An 18187-nucleotide genomic window follows, 5' to 3' on the forward strand; every position below is an offset into this window, starting at 1 on the left:
GATGTTGAGCATAGTGTACAGGTGGGTTCATATCGGGGGAGGCGTTCCATCAGGTATTGTGGTCCCAAGCCATGTAAGATTGTTATTTGTTTTGATGGTGCTTTTTTAAAAAAAGAAATAAACTGCATGCAAGTGTGCCTGTGTTGTACAGGATTGAGGAGCCTTTTTCAGCCAGAAAGCCACCTTTCCTCAAGGTAGCGAGGGGGGGGGTTGCGTTCCAGTGGAGGGTGAGACCAGAGGCAAAAGCGGGCAAAGCAGTGGCTGTGCCTCTTCCCTTTTACAGTAGGCTACACTCCAACCATACAAGAGCCAGAAGTGTCTGCAGAGTCACACATCTTTCTACATCCAGGTAAGCAAGAGACAGTTCAGGACATTCTAGCCAGGGAAAAACACTTGAGAGCAATACAACAAGGTTGGTGAAGGGCACAGTCTGGGGAGAGTCATAACGCCCAGGTTCAGCCCCTGGGCCTGAGGTTTTCCACCTCAGATCAAGGACAACTTAAATGGAGCGGCCGTTATTCATTATTTATTTATTAAATATATATCCCGCCTTTCCTCCTAGAAGGGGCCAAGGGCAGCAAACAAAATCACTAAAAACATTCTAAAAATCTCAAAAATAAAAGACTTTAAAGCATGTTAAAACAAAACATATTTTAAAACATGTTTTTCAAGCTTTTTTAAAAATCTAAAAAAGTAATTCCAACACAGATGCAGACTGGGTTAAGGTCTCTACTTAAAAGACTTGTTGAAAGAGGAAAGTCTTCAATAGGCACCGAAAAGGTAACAGAGATGGTGCCTGTCTAATATTTAAAGGGAGGGAATTCCAAAGGGTCAGTGTGACAACACTACAGATCTGCTTCCTATGTTGTATGAAACAGACCACCTGCAGAACCCAGGGATCGACTGGGTAGATAAGGGGTTAAATGATCTTTCAGGTATCCCAGTCTCAAGCTGCATAGGGCTTTGTACACCAAAACCAGAACCTTGAACTTGGCCCAGTAGGTAATGGGAAGCCAGTGCAATCTTTTCAGCAGTTGGTGATACCCTTCCCCAGTGAGTGTCACCGCATTTTGCACAAACTGAAGCTTCCAGACCAACCTCAAGGGCAGCCCCACATAGAGTGCATTACAATAATCCACCCTGGAGGTTACCAGTGCATGGACAACAGTGGTCAGGCTATTCAGGTCCAAAAATGGCTGCAGCTGTCTTAGCAGCTGAAGCTGGTAAAGGGCACTCCTAGCCAATGAGGTCACCTGGGCCTCTAGCAACAAAGAAGGATCTAGGAGCACCCCTAGATTAGGGACCTGCTCTTTGAGAGGGAGTATGACCCCATCCAAAACAGGCAACGACCAATTATCCGGACTCAGGAACCACCAACCCACAGTGCTTCCGTCTTGCTAGGATTCAGACTCAGTTTACTGGCCCTCATCCAGCCCGACATCGAGTCCAGGCACCGGACCAGGGGTTGCACAGCCTCTCCTGATTCAGATGCTACAAAGAAATAGAGCTGGGTATTGTCAGCGTACTGCTGACACCTCAACCCAAAATCTCCTGATGAGCATTCCCAATGACTTGATACTGATGTTAAACAGCACTGGGGACAAAATGGTACAGCACAACTGCCAGGGGCCAAAAGACAGTCACCCAATGCTATTCTCTGAAAACAACCCTGGAGATAGGATCGGAACCACTGTAAAACAGTTCCTCCATCTCATTAAGTCAGCTTAGAAGAACACTATGATCAATGGTCTCAAAAGCCACTGAGAGATCAAGTAAGAATAACACGGTCACACTCCCCTTGTCCTTCTGATAAAGATCATCCATCAGTATGACCAAGGCCAATTCAGTCCCATAACCAGGCCTGAACCCAGATTGGAATGGGTCAAGATTATCTGTTTCATCCAAGAGTATTTGCAACTGCTGTGCCACAACCCTCTAACTACCTTCCCTAAAAAGGGGGTATTTGCAACCTGGTGGTAGTTGTCACAAACCAATGAGTCTAGCGTGGACTTCTTCCGGAGCAGTAGGATCACCACCTCTTTCTGGGTGGCTGGGACGACTCCCTCCTGCAAAGACGTGTTGACCACACCCTGGATCTACTTAGTCATATCCCCTTGGCAAGCTTTAATAAGCCAAGAACGACAATGGTTGAGAGGACACATTGCTAGCCACATTGTTGCAAGCACCTTGTCTACATCATCAGGCTGCATCAACTGAAACTTGTCCCAAGAAGCTGCCACAGACGTTGCACTGGACACCTCACTAGGGACTACAGTAGATGTGGAATCAAGATTGCTACGGAGCAAAGTGTCTTGCAAACAATTCACAGTGGGCCTCTGAAGGGTCTAAAACTCCATTTCCTGGAGTTGATGTCAACAGACCCCTGACAATACAGAAAAGCTCCACTGGACAGGTACTTGAGAATGCAATGGTGGCAGAGAAGTGGGTCTTCTTCACTGCCCTCACCATCACACAGTAGGCATGGTTATGATGTTTTACTCATGCCTCATCAGCCTCACAGCATGTCTTTAGCCGTTGTCTAGCCTCTTTCATTGTCCTTGGTTCACTGGTGTACCAAGGTACAAACTGGGCTCCACAATGCTGAAGAGGGTACTCAGGGATAACCATGTTAAGAGCCTGATGCATCTTGTTCCACAGTATGACAAGGGCTTCAACAGGGTGACCTGCTGTATCTACTGGAAACTCCCCCAGGGCATTCAGGAATCCAGAGGATTCCATTAGTCTCCAGGAGCAGACCATCTTTATCGATCAACCACCCCTGCAGTATACCTCTAAATATCATACACTGGGGACAATGCATTTTATATTGTTGTGACCCGCCCTGCGACCTACTGGTGAAGGGAGAGTAATACATTTATTGTCATCATTATCTACTACTATTGCTTTCATGAGAATTCCCAAAGGCATTTGACTGGCTGGTTCTTATGTTTCTTCTTACTAATAATCCCTACCCAGGATCATTATGAACAGAGAGCTAAAAATATTTCTAAATAAGTAAGAACATACAAAGAGTCCTGTTGGATGAACCAAAGGTTGATCTAGTTCAGCACCTTGTTTTCAAGTGGTTAGCCAGATGCCTCCATAAGAAGTAGATGGTTCTTCATCTCCAGGATCTGGTATTTCAATACATTCTGGGCTCATCTACACAGGGGCTTCCTGTGTGTCTGGTGCTACTCACATCTACTTTTAATTTGCATGGTTCACATAATGTTACTGGCAATCACAGTTTCCCCCCTGTAAATTCGTACTAACCCAATCCTCTGATAATTCGAAAATGGAGAGAAAAAAGTCTTCTCTCCATATATCTAGGGCTTGCAGACGCTTTGCTCCTATGCTTTTAGGTGGGTGTATCAATAGTTTCCCTCTCCACGTCCACTCCTTCCTCCTCCCTTTGTTCATTTCATTTCCTGTGGGCTGAAGAGAAACGTCTGCTGCTCTCTCCTGTTCTGCAAGCCTTTTTTATGTTGCTGCAAATGGTGCCCTATTTTTCTTTCCCCCCCCCCGGACTTGTGCACAAAAGCATAACACTGCTCAAACAAAGATGTGTATTTCAGCTGTATTGTACCAGTGAAAATACAAATAATCATACTTCTGGGTTATTGTTTTTTAAAAATGAAACTTACTGGTAGAACAAACTGAGCATGCTCAGTTTCCAGGTAGCCAGAGGGGGTGGAAATGTTAAATTAGAAAGCATGGTCTTTAGGAAACTGCATGATTGATGCTTCCGCTCAAGTGTGACTAGAAAACACTGTGTTTGCAGCTGGCATTGAGCCCTTACTGTGGACAGTGCAAACAGAAAACAGAGGTAAAAACAGCGTCTTTAGCATGAAGTTATGCTCCCATGAGGATAAGCCCTCTGTCTCAACATGGATAATCCATAGCTTGCACAGACTTCTTTAATTTTTAGATCAGATATAGAAATTATCGAGACTACAGCCTACCCAAATCATGCCTAAACAAGTAGCAATTGGATGGCATCCTTCAGCCCTCCCTCACTTCTTTTTGCGCAGTTGTCATGGCATGATTTCTACTTCTTGTGGTTCTAGGAAAAGAAACAGCCCACTATTATCAGGCTTTATGGCAAGCGAGCCTTTTAACATGATTGCTCTTTTGTAATTTTCCAGGATTAGGTACACATCTGGTACATGTGAGTAACCGTATTTTCGACTATCTACATCATCAGATGATGAGTAATTAGAAAATCATTGCCCCACATCTCCTCCTAGTTTGGCCCCACCTGGCAAAAGGAATTATTTTAGGATCTAACTGGCAGTGATCTGTGATGATTCATTCCCAGATGACCAGTTATACCCATTTCATACTTTTATGACCAGGAGGAGCTCTTACAGCAGGTACATATGAAGAAGGGTTCTTGGTGATTACAACTATTCGTTCCCCCCTCCCCCAACATTTGCAGGATAGGCACAAAATCAACACGTGCAGCAAGTACAGGGATATAGTGACGGGGAAAATTCAACCTGTTGAATAGCTACCCGGCAGTGGTGCCTAAAGACACAGGGATGCGGCCAGGACTTTATTGTAATGTTTAAGTGACCACCCTACTCGCGCCACTTTCTCCCTGCATGGATGCGCAATTGCTATCAATCTCGCAAAGAAACCTGGAACATCCAATAACATTCCGCGGTTACCAGATTCCCACACGCTCCACGCTACCTTCTCAAGCTCGGGCCAGAGCTGCGTCATGCTCTGCGTGCCTGCGTAATAAGCAAGCCCCGCCCTAGCCCGGTCGGAAACAGCGCATGCGCGTTGGAAGTCCGGTCTTGTTTTTGTGTGTGTATTTATATGTGTGCGTGTGTGGTTGTATTTGGGTTTCCCTCTTTCCCCCACCCTTGTCTCCTCTCTCGTTTTTTGTTCCCGGCAGACGGGCCTCTCCACATCCGGGGTCACAACGCTTTCGCTTCCTGGTGTGTGTGTCTGTGTGTGGTTTGTTTGTGGAGTGGGGAGGAGAAGAAGAAAGGCGGAAGGACCCGAATGGGAGACCCAACTGTCGCTTGTGCGCGAGCTCACGCGCGTCACCGGGGCTCCGTCAGTTGAAGGAGAAAGAGCGCGCGCGCCCTAGAGCGCGCCTCCTTTTCTGTCAAAACGCTGAGGGGTGAAGAACGGGGGCGCGAGCGAGGGAGCGAGTACGCGCCGCTGGAATTTTCACGACGACGAGCCAGCCTGCCCACGGCGGGGCCTGGAGGTGGCGGACGGGCAGGGAGTCTCTCTCTCAGGGGGCCGCTGAGGGGAGCGAACAGAGACTCCGCTCGCTCGCCACCCTCTCCCCTTTGAGCCTGCTGGGCTCAGCTGCCTCCGTTTCGCCCTGCACCATTAGTCCACTTGGCGCTCCGGTCCACGCGGGGGCAGACGGAGGTAAGTGACACGGAGGAAAGAGGACGGACAGACTGGCTGACTGAGGGGGGATTTCGAGGGGTAGGGGAGCAGGAAATGTCCCTTACGTGGGGAGAAACTCGCCTGTGAAGTCGCTTTCTCCCGTGGCAGCCCCGGTTCGGCTCCCGTGGGGTGGGGCAGTGAGGGCTTCCTTGCCTCTAAAAGTCGGCACTTGGTTTATCCAATGCATGTGTCTCCTCGGGTGTAAGCCGCCGCTGAGTGCACTCGGATTTATCCCCTGGAAATGTGGTTACTCAGGATGGTTGCCTTCGGGTGCCCTACCTGGAAATGCGCTCCGCTGAACTTGGTAGGCATGCATGGGTTTTCCTTGTTAATCGCTTGTTTGGATCCTTGGACTCTACTCATAAATCCTGAAATATCGACCACCGTCTCACACAGACCCGCACGCACACCCCTTCATACATCAGCGTGCTTTCTAAGGGCTTTGCCTGCCCAGTTCTCCTCCACTCTCTTCAATGTATTGGCCTCTTGGTACACACTGTAAGAGGCGTGCTCTTCCTGACCCTCATTTACCTAGTTCACTTAAAAGATACCCCACAAGGGTTTGCACTAGTTACATAGGAGATTCTTGTCCCCACTCCAAGCAACCACCTTTATATTTTATTTATTACATTTTTAACTTCTCCTTTCTCCAAAAAGCTCAAGGTTCCACATATGGTCTCCCTTCCTCATTCTCACAATAACCCTGTGAGGTAGGGGGTTTCCCTTTCTCTCCAGTTTTCTCTGTGAACATTTTCACTCTGATCTTTCACTTTCACATACACACACACTCTCTCATTTTAGAAGGAAATTCCCCTTTGCTCTCACTGTCTCCTTGCACGGTATTCTAAAAAAGTTCTGTTGTGGGGGGGGAAAGCTAGACTTGGGACATCTTTAAAGACAGGCATACTGTGGCAGGAGGCTCTGTAAGATGCTTCCATAAAGTGTTGCACCCAAATCCTAAGCATGTTGACTTGCAAATAAATCCTACTATGTTCTACAGGGATTACTCCTGCATGGGTGTCATAGTATTGTAGCCTGGCAGTGCAATCCTCACCATACCTACTTGGAAGTAAGTCATATTGAATTCAATGCGGCTTATTCCCAGGTATGTGGGATTAGGACATGCAGCCTTAGTTTTGGTTGATGATGCAGACTATGGACATCAGGGCTGTGGAGTCGATATGCCAAACCTTTGACTCCGACTCCTCTATTTTTCCACTGTCCGACTCCGACTCCACCCAAAATTGCTTCTTGTCAATCAAAATTTATTTGGAAGTCAGAGTCGGTACATTTCTACTGACTCCGACTCCACCCATTGCTTCTGACTCTGACTCCACAGCCCTGATGGACATCAAAGCCACACACCCTTTTTCACCATCTCTTTCACAGTTTCCTATACTACATTCTCTTCGATTCATCTGAGCCCCTTGTTGCCAGATTTACAGCATCCTGTATAAAGAAGCTTTTTAAGTTCCCTTCACACCTACTGGGGTTATCCGCTGTTTCATTTTCCCCCTCTCTATCATGTGTGGGCCTCCTTGTTTTCCCATTTACTGGATCCCCACAACTTGTGGGCTGTCCCTCCCCCATCCTGTTTTTGTGCCTTCTCTCTCTGGATCCCTATTCCTCTGCCCCTTCCGTGTTCCCTCCCAGTCCTTCCTTTTAGCAAGAGCTGCTTGGGATGAATGAACGAGATCTGGGCCCTGCCGCTCCCTCCATTCCCTTGGTAGTATGGGATGTTTACCTGACTGACTGCTCAGTGAGGCTGGAAGAAACATTAGAAATTAGGGTTTTGGTGGTTTACTAGCAATACTGTTTCCAGCCACCCCCTTCCTTGCTGTTTGGAGATTCTGTGTGCAGCTACCCAAGTGGTTTCAGTCAAGCTAGCAGTGGAGAAATGTAGTTGATGCCGCCAAATTGCATTTATTGTTGTGGTAGTCTAGTGTTCATTGTTGTGATCTAGCGTAAGATAAGATGCACTGTTCACGTCTTTGTAGTTGGGAATCTGTCATTTGTAGAGATGTTGACGCAAACTAACGTGTGCTAGGCCAGAGTATTTCACTTAAGAAAGGGGACACCATCCTCATGATACTGATCAAAGGCAGATTTCATCAATGAATATGTTTGTACATAGTTCAAAAGCCACACAGCTTCCTGGTTTTAAATCAATCTCTGAGTAACCATGAGACCTGAAAAACAAATTGCATAATTTCAGTCGAGTTATTATTTGTGGATGTTGTTAACAAAGGTCACAAACCAGTAGTGTTGCTGTAAATAGGAGGGGGAAATTTCTTCAATGCTGTTTCATTAAGCATGCTTTGTTTTACAAAGCATTTGCGAAGCATGCTTTGTAAAATGTTTTTTTGAAACAGATTGATTATAGCTCTCAAGTAGAACAGTTGCATCCAAAAATCTGCCTAGTTAATACTGCTGTTTTGTGAAGAGCAGAGGGGGAACTAATAATGCGCAGATTATCATTGTTCAGCTTGTCATATTTCTTGGCACTTTAATGAATGTTGATTTGTAGGTGATGTAAAAGCCATCCTTTAAAACCAATAAAGACCTTGAAGTGTGACTTAATATTCAAGATAATAGTGCACACAGACACAAGTATTTGAGTGATGATAGTAATATTGTGGTAATAGCTGATGAAATACACATTTGTGTGTGTGTTTCTGTGCAATGGTTTCCTTTTCTTTTGTTTCCTAACAGCTGTTCCCCATTGGAAACTGAGTTCGTTGGTGATAGGCAAAAGTCTTGCTGCCCATGTGTGTCTGTCCCTGCTTAGCTGACCTGTGTTCTACATTTTTAATTAAATGGAGGATCTGATCCAATTTCTATAAAGAAATGCAAGTGCCTAGCTCTACATGTAATGGAGGGAGACGAGTAGGAGAGGAAATAATGCAACATGGGACTGCATCATCCCTGTGCAGTGCAATCACATGCATCTTTACTTGGAAATAAGTCTCACTATGTTCAGTGACATTTACTTTTGTGTAAGTGTATGTGTGGCATTGGAGTCATATAGCACAATCCAAAGCTTTTTTACTGATAATTCTTTGCTAGAACTTACTCTGAAGTGTGCATAGGATTGCAGCCTGTCTTTTTTTGCAATACCGAATGGCTTGCACCCTGTATCTGAACATTCATACAATGAAAGATTAACACATCGTGCCACTTTTGTGATCAATGCTTTTGGTTTGTTATGGTAGCAGATGTTTATTTCTGTGAACAGATGTAATTTTAAAATGCACATTATTGGTAGTCAGTTGCCATTTTTGCAGTAGAAAAGCATAACATTAGTTTCTCCTTGGGTGTGGCCTCCAGCATTAGAAAACACTGTAATGTTTCTGGGTAGAAAATGTTATATCAGCAAATGTATTTATTTATAAATAGATAAAATAATAAAAAATAAATGTGTGATTTTGATTAATGTTGATGAGCATGCAAGGAAATGGGGGCTCTTGCAAGGGAGGATTAGCGGTGGGGAAGGCTGTTAATCCTTCCATTACCTGCTAATTTTCTCCTGCAAATGCACCCCAAAGCTGTCCCCCCAGCTTATTTCTTTCAGTCAGAGCCTGGCTGGGGGTGGGGGCATTAAAAACTGCCAGGCAGATAGGATTTCAAGAGAAGAATCAGTGGGCAGAGAAAAGTGCCCCACTTTAAGCATTACAATGGAAACATGTGATTGGAACTCCTGTGTTTCCCTCATAATGTCTGGTTCCACTGTCACAAATTTCTAACATATGCTTGTAACTTACCTTCATGCTTGTGAACTTATTTACAAATGAATATAGGAAACTGTCTTACACTGAGTCAGACCTGATATTGGCCTGGTTCTCTTATAACATTAAATTATGGTTTATTAAGTTATAGTTTAGCATTATGCCCAGCAACTTAACTCTGGTTTATTTACTCCCAACAAACTGCAGTCTGAAGCCATAGCTTTTTGTTGAAGTTCTTACGAACCTTGATTTGTTTAAGCTATGGCTTGGTGTTGTGTGTGAACCCAGCACCATTATTTTAACCATGGTTTGTTTGACCACCCTACTCCAAACACTTGCCAAATTACAAAGGCGTGAGCAGCTGGAAAACAAAACAAACTGGAGAAACAACACATGATTTGTTTGATTATCTCTGCAACACCTTGGAGTTAACTCATGGTTTAGGATTGTGTATGAACCATGCCAATGAGTCAGACCTAGTCCAATATTGTCTGTTTTGACAGGCAGCCATTCTCCAAGAATGTGGGCAGAGGTCTTTCCCTGCTTCTTGGGATCCTTTTAACTGGGGATGCCAGGAATTGAACCCAAGACCTTCTGCTTGCAAGGCATGTGCTTCGTCACTGAAGTATGGCTCCTCCAAGGTTGTATTTATTATAATATATAATATGTATAATAAATCATCTGCGTTTTATAGTATTTATTAGTATTATATTAAAATTCATCCTATACCAGCCTTCCTCAGTCCAAAATGAGTGGCAACTACCTTGAATACCTCCTAGGTTTCTTAACTGGTTCCTGTATGATCAACATAAGAAGGTGATTTGGTCAGTATTATCATATTTGGCTATAGGAGTCTAAACAGTTTCTTAGTTATTTTGAGCCTGAGCCATTTACCTCTTTTGGATCATAACAAGCACCTTGAATTCAATAGGAAACTGATGAAGATGCTGGGAATACTAGCCAACAACCCATTCCTGTCCTTATGGGCTTCCAGTATTTTCCACCAGCTGAAGCCAAGAACAGCCTCTATAGAACCCTAGTAGCCTTTTTCATGTTTATAAAGGCACAGATTTTGATTTCAAAGTGGAAATGGGGAGCAGAGGAACCTGTAGTTGCCTTAAAGCTATTTTGGCTACTTTCTATGTGATCTGTATGTTGCATGGTTATCAGTGATAGCAATAGCTGTTCCCCTTCTTTCACTAAATCCACCCAATATGGTTAATTGAAAGTTGACATGGTGTTGCATTGCTTGAACCATTCAAATGATGTATTGCCCCAGCAGCTGTCAAGTAAATTTGGTCGGCGGGTGGAGGAAGGAAGAAATGGCAACATACCCATTGAATCCCAGATATATTTATTCACCACACACTGCAAAGGAGAAGGAACAATATGAAGAAACAGCTGTGGGTTTACTCAAGCGGAGAAAGGTCAAAGTAGTAGATGGGACAAGTACAGCTGTGGATTCTAGCCCATCTGTTAAGTCTCTTCTAATTCTGGCTATCAGTTTGAGTTGCAGGGAGCAGGGGTAGGAATACACTTTCTTGGATCTTGCTGTTAGCTGGTATTTGTATCTTCTCTTACAGGCTTGTAAATATTTCAGTATATTGCAAGAAGCATTTTCTTCACTATGCATTCCATGAATCCAGTTTATTTAGTTAAACCTAGTTTCTTCATCTGTAGTCAGATACCGAAAATGGAAGTGATATTACTTGAAGAGTAGAAGAAAGCACTGGGAAAGTAAAGCTTTGCCATGTGTGTCCTCAATTCCTCATGCAACTGCAATTGATGCTGGATACCAAATTCAGCCTGAAACCCTGGAGGATTTTGCATTTCTACGCTTTGGTTCTGTAGTGGAGCAACTTCTGATTAAGGGCACAAATTTAAAAGGAGAACATCAAGCAGGCTGGTTCAGAGACAAGAACAATCTATAATGAATGCGTGCCTTGCAAAATGCTTTGTATTGACATACACAGTGTGGGGACTATTGATAAAATTCTGAAAGTTACAAACCACTTTAAAAGAGGATTAGACAAAGTCATGGAGGATAAAGCTGTCAGTGGCTACTAGCCATGATGGCTATGCTCTGCCTCCACAGGAAGAGGCAGGACGCTTCCAAATACCAGTTCCTGGAAACCGTAGGAGAGGAGAGTGCTATTTGCACTCAGGTCCTGCTTGTGGGTTTTTCATGGGCAACTGGTTAGCCACTGTGAGAATAGGATGCTGGACTAGATGGGCTATTGTCCTCATTCAGCAGGCTCTTATGTTCTTAACAGTGGTGAGTTTGAGAAACAACTTCTTGTTCCTCTTATCAAATTTGAATGTGCCTGTTTTAAGAGTAGCTGTACTTTTGTCAGAGAAACAGTCTTCAAAAGAGGGTGAAGAATATAACTTTTGCCCCTTCTTCCTCTGCCACATGTACTTTTAGCCTACTGATGCTATAGACCATTTTCTATTACTACCAGAAACGAACAACATCTATTGCTATATACAAAAGTAAAAGGTGGTTTGTGTGTGTAGGCGCCCTCACTTTCCAAAGTTAAATTTGAAGGCACTAAAACTATGATAATGCTGTGACAGATCGGCATGCTGCTTAATAGGACATTCATGTGAAACTGAGGCAGCATTTTAAGAAGTTGTTCTTCCATTACAAAGTTCATCCACCTGGCCTGTAATATTTAAGGCAGTGGTGGGGAACCCATGGCTATTCAGATGTTGCTTGACTACAACTCACATCATTGGCGATGCAGGCTGAGGCTGATGGGTGTTGGAGTCTAACAACATCTGGAAGGCCACAAGTTTGCTGGCCCTGATTTAAGGTCTGTCTGAAAGGGAGGGTGTCATGGGTGGTGGTAGTACATCTCCATTAACACAGAGTTCCTAGCTGTTGTTACTCCCAAGTTTTACATGGCTTACTGGATGAAGTTCCTATTTGCCAAACTGGAAAGATCGGCAACTCTGACAGTACCTTTGCTTTAAGTTATTTTTGCCTTCTGCCTGTTAATCTATGAGTGTGGAGAAGAAATCTTAACTGCGCATATCTCAGCCTTGTAAATTTCCCCCCAAGATTACTAGTCACCAACATTTTTATTAATCCCCTTTTTACTTATAAGAGACGCTCGCAGAGGGCAGAACATTTTGTCCCTCCTTTGTCAGCCCTCTCTTGTGAATAAAAGGTGTGTAGTAAAAAATAAATTGCCAGTTAGCCACTGTGCTCTGCAGGTGAGGACCTCCTGCAGATACCATCTTATCAGGAAGTCCATTCTGCATGACATAGGAAATGGACCTTTCGTGTTGTAGCACCTACCCTTTGGAATTCCCTCCCCTTAAATATTAGACAGGCGCCATCTCTGTTATCTTTTTGTCACCTACTGAAGACCTTCCTCTTTCAACAAGCTTTTTAAGTTGAGACCTTATCCCAGTCTGCGTCTGTGTTGGAATCAGGGCTGTGGAGTCGGTACACCAAACCTTCGACTCCGACTCCTCTATTTTTCTACTCTCCGACTCCGACTCCACCCAAAATTGCTTCCAACTCCACAGCCCTGGAAAGGGCTGTAAATGTCTTTTAAAATTGGAAGCTCTCATAGGAGCATTTTTATTGCTGCCTGAATATGCACTGATCTTGGCATCACAGCATTTGTCTTCATCTGGGTCCTGTGTCATACACTGACACACAAAATGTTTTCCATCTTGAGTTATGGTGAAATGCTCAACTACAGCTGACTTCATGGGAAGCTTCTTTGACATTTTGAATTTATATTTTAAAAAATTTGTCAATCAAAATTTACTTTGAAGTCGGAGTCGGTACATTTCTACCGACTCCGACTCCACCCAAAATTGCTTCCGAGTCCATGACTCTGACTCCACAGCCCTGGTTGGAATTGCTTTTTAATATGCTTTTAAACCTTCTTTTTTAAAAACATGTTTTAAAAGCTTTTTTAAAAAGGTGTTTTTAAAAGCTTTTTTTAAAAAAAATGTTTTAATTTGAGGTCTGTTTTCATTAGGTTTTAAAGTGTTTTTAGTGTTTTTGTTTGCCGCCCTGGCCACCTACTGGGAGGAAGGGCAGGATATAAATCAAATAATAAATTAGAACTGCATCAGGCTGGTATTAGAGGAGAGGATCTCTTCATACTCCTACTGCTGGTCCACTGTGCTTACATGCTGAGTGCACAGGAGGAAGCTTCCCTCCATTGCTGTGATCACTCCCCCACCAAATCCTACAGTTTCTTCCCCACCAACATCCCACCCCATCCAAAGCTGCATGTAGCCTGGAAGATAACCCTTCTATTGGAACCACAGTTCCTTGGACCAGAACTTTTATGTCCAAGCTGAGCCTACAGCTAAAGAAATGGATCTTTTGTGCACAAGTTAGGGGGGGAAATAAAATAAAGGTACCACTTGGAGCAACATAAAAAAGCATTGCAGAACAGGGGAGAGTGGCTGTAAGTTGCAGGAAATAAAATGAATGAATGGAGGAGGAGGAGGGAGTGAGCGTGGAGAAGGGAACGATTGACAAACCCACCTAAAAGCATCACAGCAAAGCCCTAGAGATACAGAGTGAAGACACTTTTCCCTTCCCTTTTCATATTATCAGGATTGGGTTAGTTTGAATTTATGGGGGGAAACTGTGTGATAGCTTCTGTTTGCCAGTAACATCATGTGAACCATGTGAATTAAAAAGGGATGCAAGTAGCACAAGACACACAGTAAATTGCTGTGTGGATCATTCATTCATTCATTGGCGATCACTCATGGCCGAGTAAGATTGTCTTCCAAGATAAGGTCTTTGCTTGGAAGACCCCTGTGAGTATTTTTTTTTATGTGGGGAGATCGGCGCATGACGATCAACACACAATCTTGACAGAAAAAGGCTTTGATCCAATGGCATGGATACCACGACAATTGGAAGTCTTTTATCTGCTGCAGCTTTCATCCACCTTCACAGCCGTTGTAACATACACATCGTTATCCTCCACCTGTTCTTCCGTTGAGGACTTTCTTGGATCATTCTTTGTCTGGTTCCTCTCCCTTGACCTTACCTCCATGGGTGACCCTGCTTGGGAGTACATGACTCCCGACGGTATCGCTCACAGGGTTCACTGGAACACGCAAGCCGACTCACCGCTACAAGGTGATGATCCAGTGAGGGGGACGATTCAGTGAGGGGGATAAGCCCTCAGCATCTATATGAAGCTGTTGGAAGCAGTCATTAGGAATTTTGGAGCAAGGTGTTACCACTATACCCAAGTCTATTTTGCCATTACATCTGAGTCAGAAGAAGCTGTGCAAGCCCTGGACCGGTGGACTGGATAAAGGTCAATAAACTGAGCATGAATCCTGGGGACGGGGGCAAGGAGTCCCTTGTCTGAGAGATGGGTGAATTTCCTGATCTGGGTGGGATTGCACTCTCTCTGAAGGAACAGGTACGCAGTCTGGGAGAACTCCTTGGCCCATCTCTGTCTGTAGAGGCCCAAGTGACCTCTGTGGCCAGGAGTGCTTTTTACCAGATCCTGCTGGTACTCCAGCTATGACTGTTCCTGGGCTGTGATAGCCTGACCACAATGGTCAATAAATTGGTAATATCAAGACTTGATCACTGTAATGTGCTTTACGCAGGGCTGCCCTTCTATCTGGTCAGTAAGCTGCAACTAGTGTAGAATGCAGCGGCTAGTCTGCCCGCAGGAGCAGATTACAGGCAACATGTTTTTCAGTACAGTAGGGCCCTGCTTTACAGCGCTTCGCTTTACAGCGTTCCACTAATACAGTGGTTGTCAATTGCAGAAAGGCCCTGCTCCTACGGCGCTTGTTCCGCTTTTATGGCGTTTTTTGGCCGTCGGGCGCCATTTTGGTCAATGTTAGTCAATGCGTTCCGCTTTACAGTGGTTTTCGCTTCACAGTGGGGGTCCAGAACGTAACCCACTGTATGAGTGGGGCCCTACTGTATTGACCTTTTAATGTGTTGGGGTGGGAATAGTTGGGGGCCTATCATTGAGGTAATATTGGGTAGGGAAAAATGTAACAGCAGTGAGAAGCAGACAGACTGTTACAGGGGAAGGAATGCAAGAATCTTTGTGCTTGCATCCCTCCTGGTCCGCCCTTCCAACCCCTGGGACACTGGTAGCTATGCTGGGAATCCCCTAGATCTTACTGTCTTGCTGATGAACGCAAGGTCGGTGAGAAATAAAACTACTATCATTCAGGATTTAATCCTGGATGAACATGCCAACCTTGCCTGTATCACTGAAACCTGGCTAAATGACCAAAGCGGAGGAGATTTTTCCCAGCACTGTCCACCATGTTTTGTGGCACTCCAGCAGCCTAGATCCGGGAGACGGGGAGGTGGGGTCACAATTGTCTACAGGGAATCCATCTCCCCTGTCAGGTATCCTGCCCCTAATACTTCCAGCTTTGTGTGTGTGTGCCTGGCATTAGATCAGAGAGACAGGGTGGGGATTCTGTTGGTGTACCGTCCACCCTGCTGCCCAACTGTCTCCCTCCCTGAGCTAGTGGAGCTGGCCTTGGTGTTGGGAGTTCCCCAGGCTGGTTGTTCTGGGTGACTTCAACATACACACCGATGCTAGGCTCACAGATCCAGCTCAGGATTTCATTTCCTCCATGACAACCCTGGGGCTGTCTCTGATATCATCTGGACCAACACATGTGACAAGACACACACTTGATCTGGTGTTTTGTTCAGGGCAGGAAGAGCGTGATCTGAGGGTGGAGGAGTTCTTAGTGACTCTGTTGTCATGGACAGATCACTACCTGACAAGGTTTAGGCTTTGTACCCCAGTGGCCCTTGCAGTGGTCATGGGCTGATTAAGATAGTCTGCCCTCAGAGACTCATGGATCCGGATGATTTCCTGAATGCTCTGGGGAATGTTCCCAGCATGGCTGGTGATATTGCTGAAGCCCTGGTTAATCTCTGAAATACAGAAGTAGTCTGAGCAGTGGACACTATCGCTCCAAAGTGGCCTCTCCCAGTTGTTTACTCAAACCTTGGGCCTGATGAAATGGCAGGAGCACCGGCTAGAGTGACGATGGAGAAAAACTCAGTCTGCCACTGACCAACCCCAGGCTAGAACTCATTTTTGAGCCTATTATGTGGCAGTGATGGCAGCAAAGAAAGCTCACTTCTCTGCCACCATTATGTCTGCTCATTGTTGTCCAGCAATGCTTTTCTGGGTGGTCTGGGGTCTTTTGGGCTCTGGCCCCACACTGGATCCTGAGCCCTCAGATGCTCACTGTGACATGTTTGCGAGGCACTTTGCAGATAAAATCACCCACATTTGAACTGACTTGGACTCCTTATTAACTACAGTTGTGCCAGATGACCACGAGGCTTGCTGTGGTCATTTTTCTATGGATACTTTTCAGCTTGTAAAGCCTGAGGATATGGATAGGATTCTGAAAGAAATGAGGGCCACTACTTGCTTTCTTGACCCTTGCCCTTCCTGATTAATTAAATCTGCCAGAGTAGGAATGGCTGGTTGGTTGGCATATTTAATTAATACCTCTCTAAGGTTCTATGCCAACATTGTTGAAGGAGGCCGTGATAAGACCTTTGTTAAAGAAGCCTTTGTTAGATCCTGTGGATTTTAACATCATCTGCCCAGTCTCTAATCTCCCCTTTTTGGTCAAGGTGACTGAGAAGGTAGTGGCTGCTGAGCTCCAAGTTTTCCTTGATGAATCTGATTGTCTAGTCGCTTTCCAGTCAGCTTCAGATCTGGTCGTGGTTCAGAGACTGCCTTGGTCACCCTGCTTGATGAACTATGCCAGGTATCAGACCTCTTGGCAGCTTTCGATACCATCGACCATGGTATCCTTCTGGACCATCTAGCTGGATGGGATTGGGAGGCACCTGTTTACCTGGCAGACAGGTCCCAGAAAGTGGTCCTGGGAGACTACTGCTTGACCCCCTGGCCACTGGCCTGTAGGGTCCCGCAGGGTTCCATTCTGTCTACTATGCTCTTTAACATCTATCTGAAACCACTAGGAGAGGTCATCTGGAGATTTGGAGTACAATGTCATCAATACTGTATGCTGATGACACACAACTCTGCCTCTCCCTACCACCTGATTGCAGAGAGGAGTGCTCATACTAAACTGGTACCTGGAGGCTTGAAGGGCTGGATGTGGGCTAACAAACTGAAACTTAATTCAGACAAGATGGAAGTGTTGCTGGTCAAGAGGAAAGCTGCATCAGGGATAGGGCTGCAATCTATTCTGGACAGGGGTGCACTCCCCTTGAAGAAGCAGGTCCACAATTTGGGAGTGCTCCTGGATCCTACCCTGCTGCTTGAATATCAGGTGACTGTGGAAGCCAGGAATGCTTTTGGCCAACTCAAACTGGTCTACCAGCTGCGCCTCTTACGAGAAGCAATTGACTTGGCCATAGTGACGCATGCATTGGTGACATCGGGGCTTGATTACTGTAACACACTCAATGTTGGGCTGCCTTTGAAAATGGTTTGGAAATTGCAGTTGATTCAAAATGCGGCAGCCAGAATGTTAACTGGATTGCAGCATGGGGATCATATTACCCCAGTGCTTGTATCAATTCCACTGGTTCCCAATTTGTTTCTGGGCCCAATTCAAAGTTCTGGTTTTGACCTTTAAGGCCCTAAACAGCCTTGAACCAATGTACCTGAGGGACCACTTATGCCCATATGTACCCGCTTGTGATTTAAGACCAGCTGGTTCTGTTCTCCTCTGCGGCCTGGAATGAGAGATGTTAGACTGGCAGGCACGCGGAAGAGAACCTTTTCAACTGTGGCCCCCAAGCTCTAGAATACCCTACCCCAAGAAGCCCATTCTGCTCCCTCCCTGATGGTGTTCCGGAAATTTCTGAAAACCATCTTGTTCCAGAGGGACTGAAGGTATAACCTGAAACTGATTTTATTTTCCTCCTTTCTAGTTTTACCTCCTTAGTCCACTTTAATGTCACTCCCCTAGATTTCTTAACTGTATTTTATGTATTTTTCTCTATTTTAATGTGTTTTACTGTGTATGATTTTATTGTGAGCTGCCCTGAGTGCCTTATTGTAGGG

At 45.0% G+C, this 18187-nt stretch overlaps 2 protein-coding genes across 3 annotated transcripts in view; one reads left to right on the forward strand and one right to left on the reverse strand.

The window, feature by feature from the left end:
• Positions 1 to 5757, reverse strand: part of ZMAT3 (zinc finger matrin-type 3) — a 95346-nt gene extending 89589 nt beyond the window's left edge. Inside the window, exon 1 of one of the 2 annotated variants that reach the window (XM_061637364.1) lies at positions 5695 to 5757. The gene's annotated coding sequence lies outside the window, so the exon portion shown is untranslated. Of the gene's footprint in view, positions 1 to 4695; positions 4733 to 5694 lie in introns of those variants that run through there. The other variant, XM_061637363.1, reaches the window with a different exon arrangement.
• The window catches only part of PIK3CA (phosphatidylinositol-4,5-bisphosphate 3-kinase catalytic subunit alpha), a 61263-nt gene continuing 47842 nt past the window's right edge, over positions 4767 to 18187 (forward strand). Inside the window, exon 1 of the mRNA XM_061637360.1 lies at positions 4767 to 5394. The gene's annotated coding sequence lies outside the window, so the exon portion shown is untranslated. The remainder of the gene's footprint in view (positions 5395 to 18187) is intronic.

Source organism: Rhineura floridana, chromosome 7, assembly GCF_030035675.1.
Source record: "Rhineura floridana isolate rRhiFlo1 chromosome 7, rRhiFlo1.hap2, whole genome shotgun sequence".
Classification (NCBI taxonomy): Eukaryota; Metazoa; Chordata; class Lepidosauria; order Squamata; family Rhineuridae; genus Rhineura; species Rhineura floridana.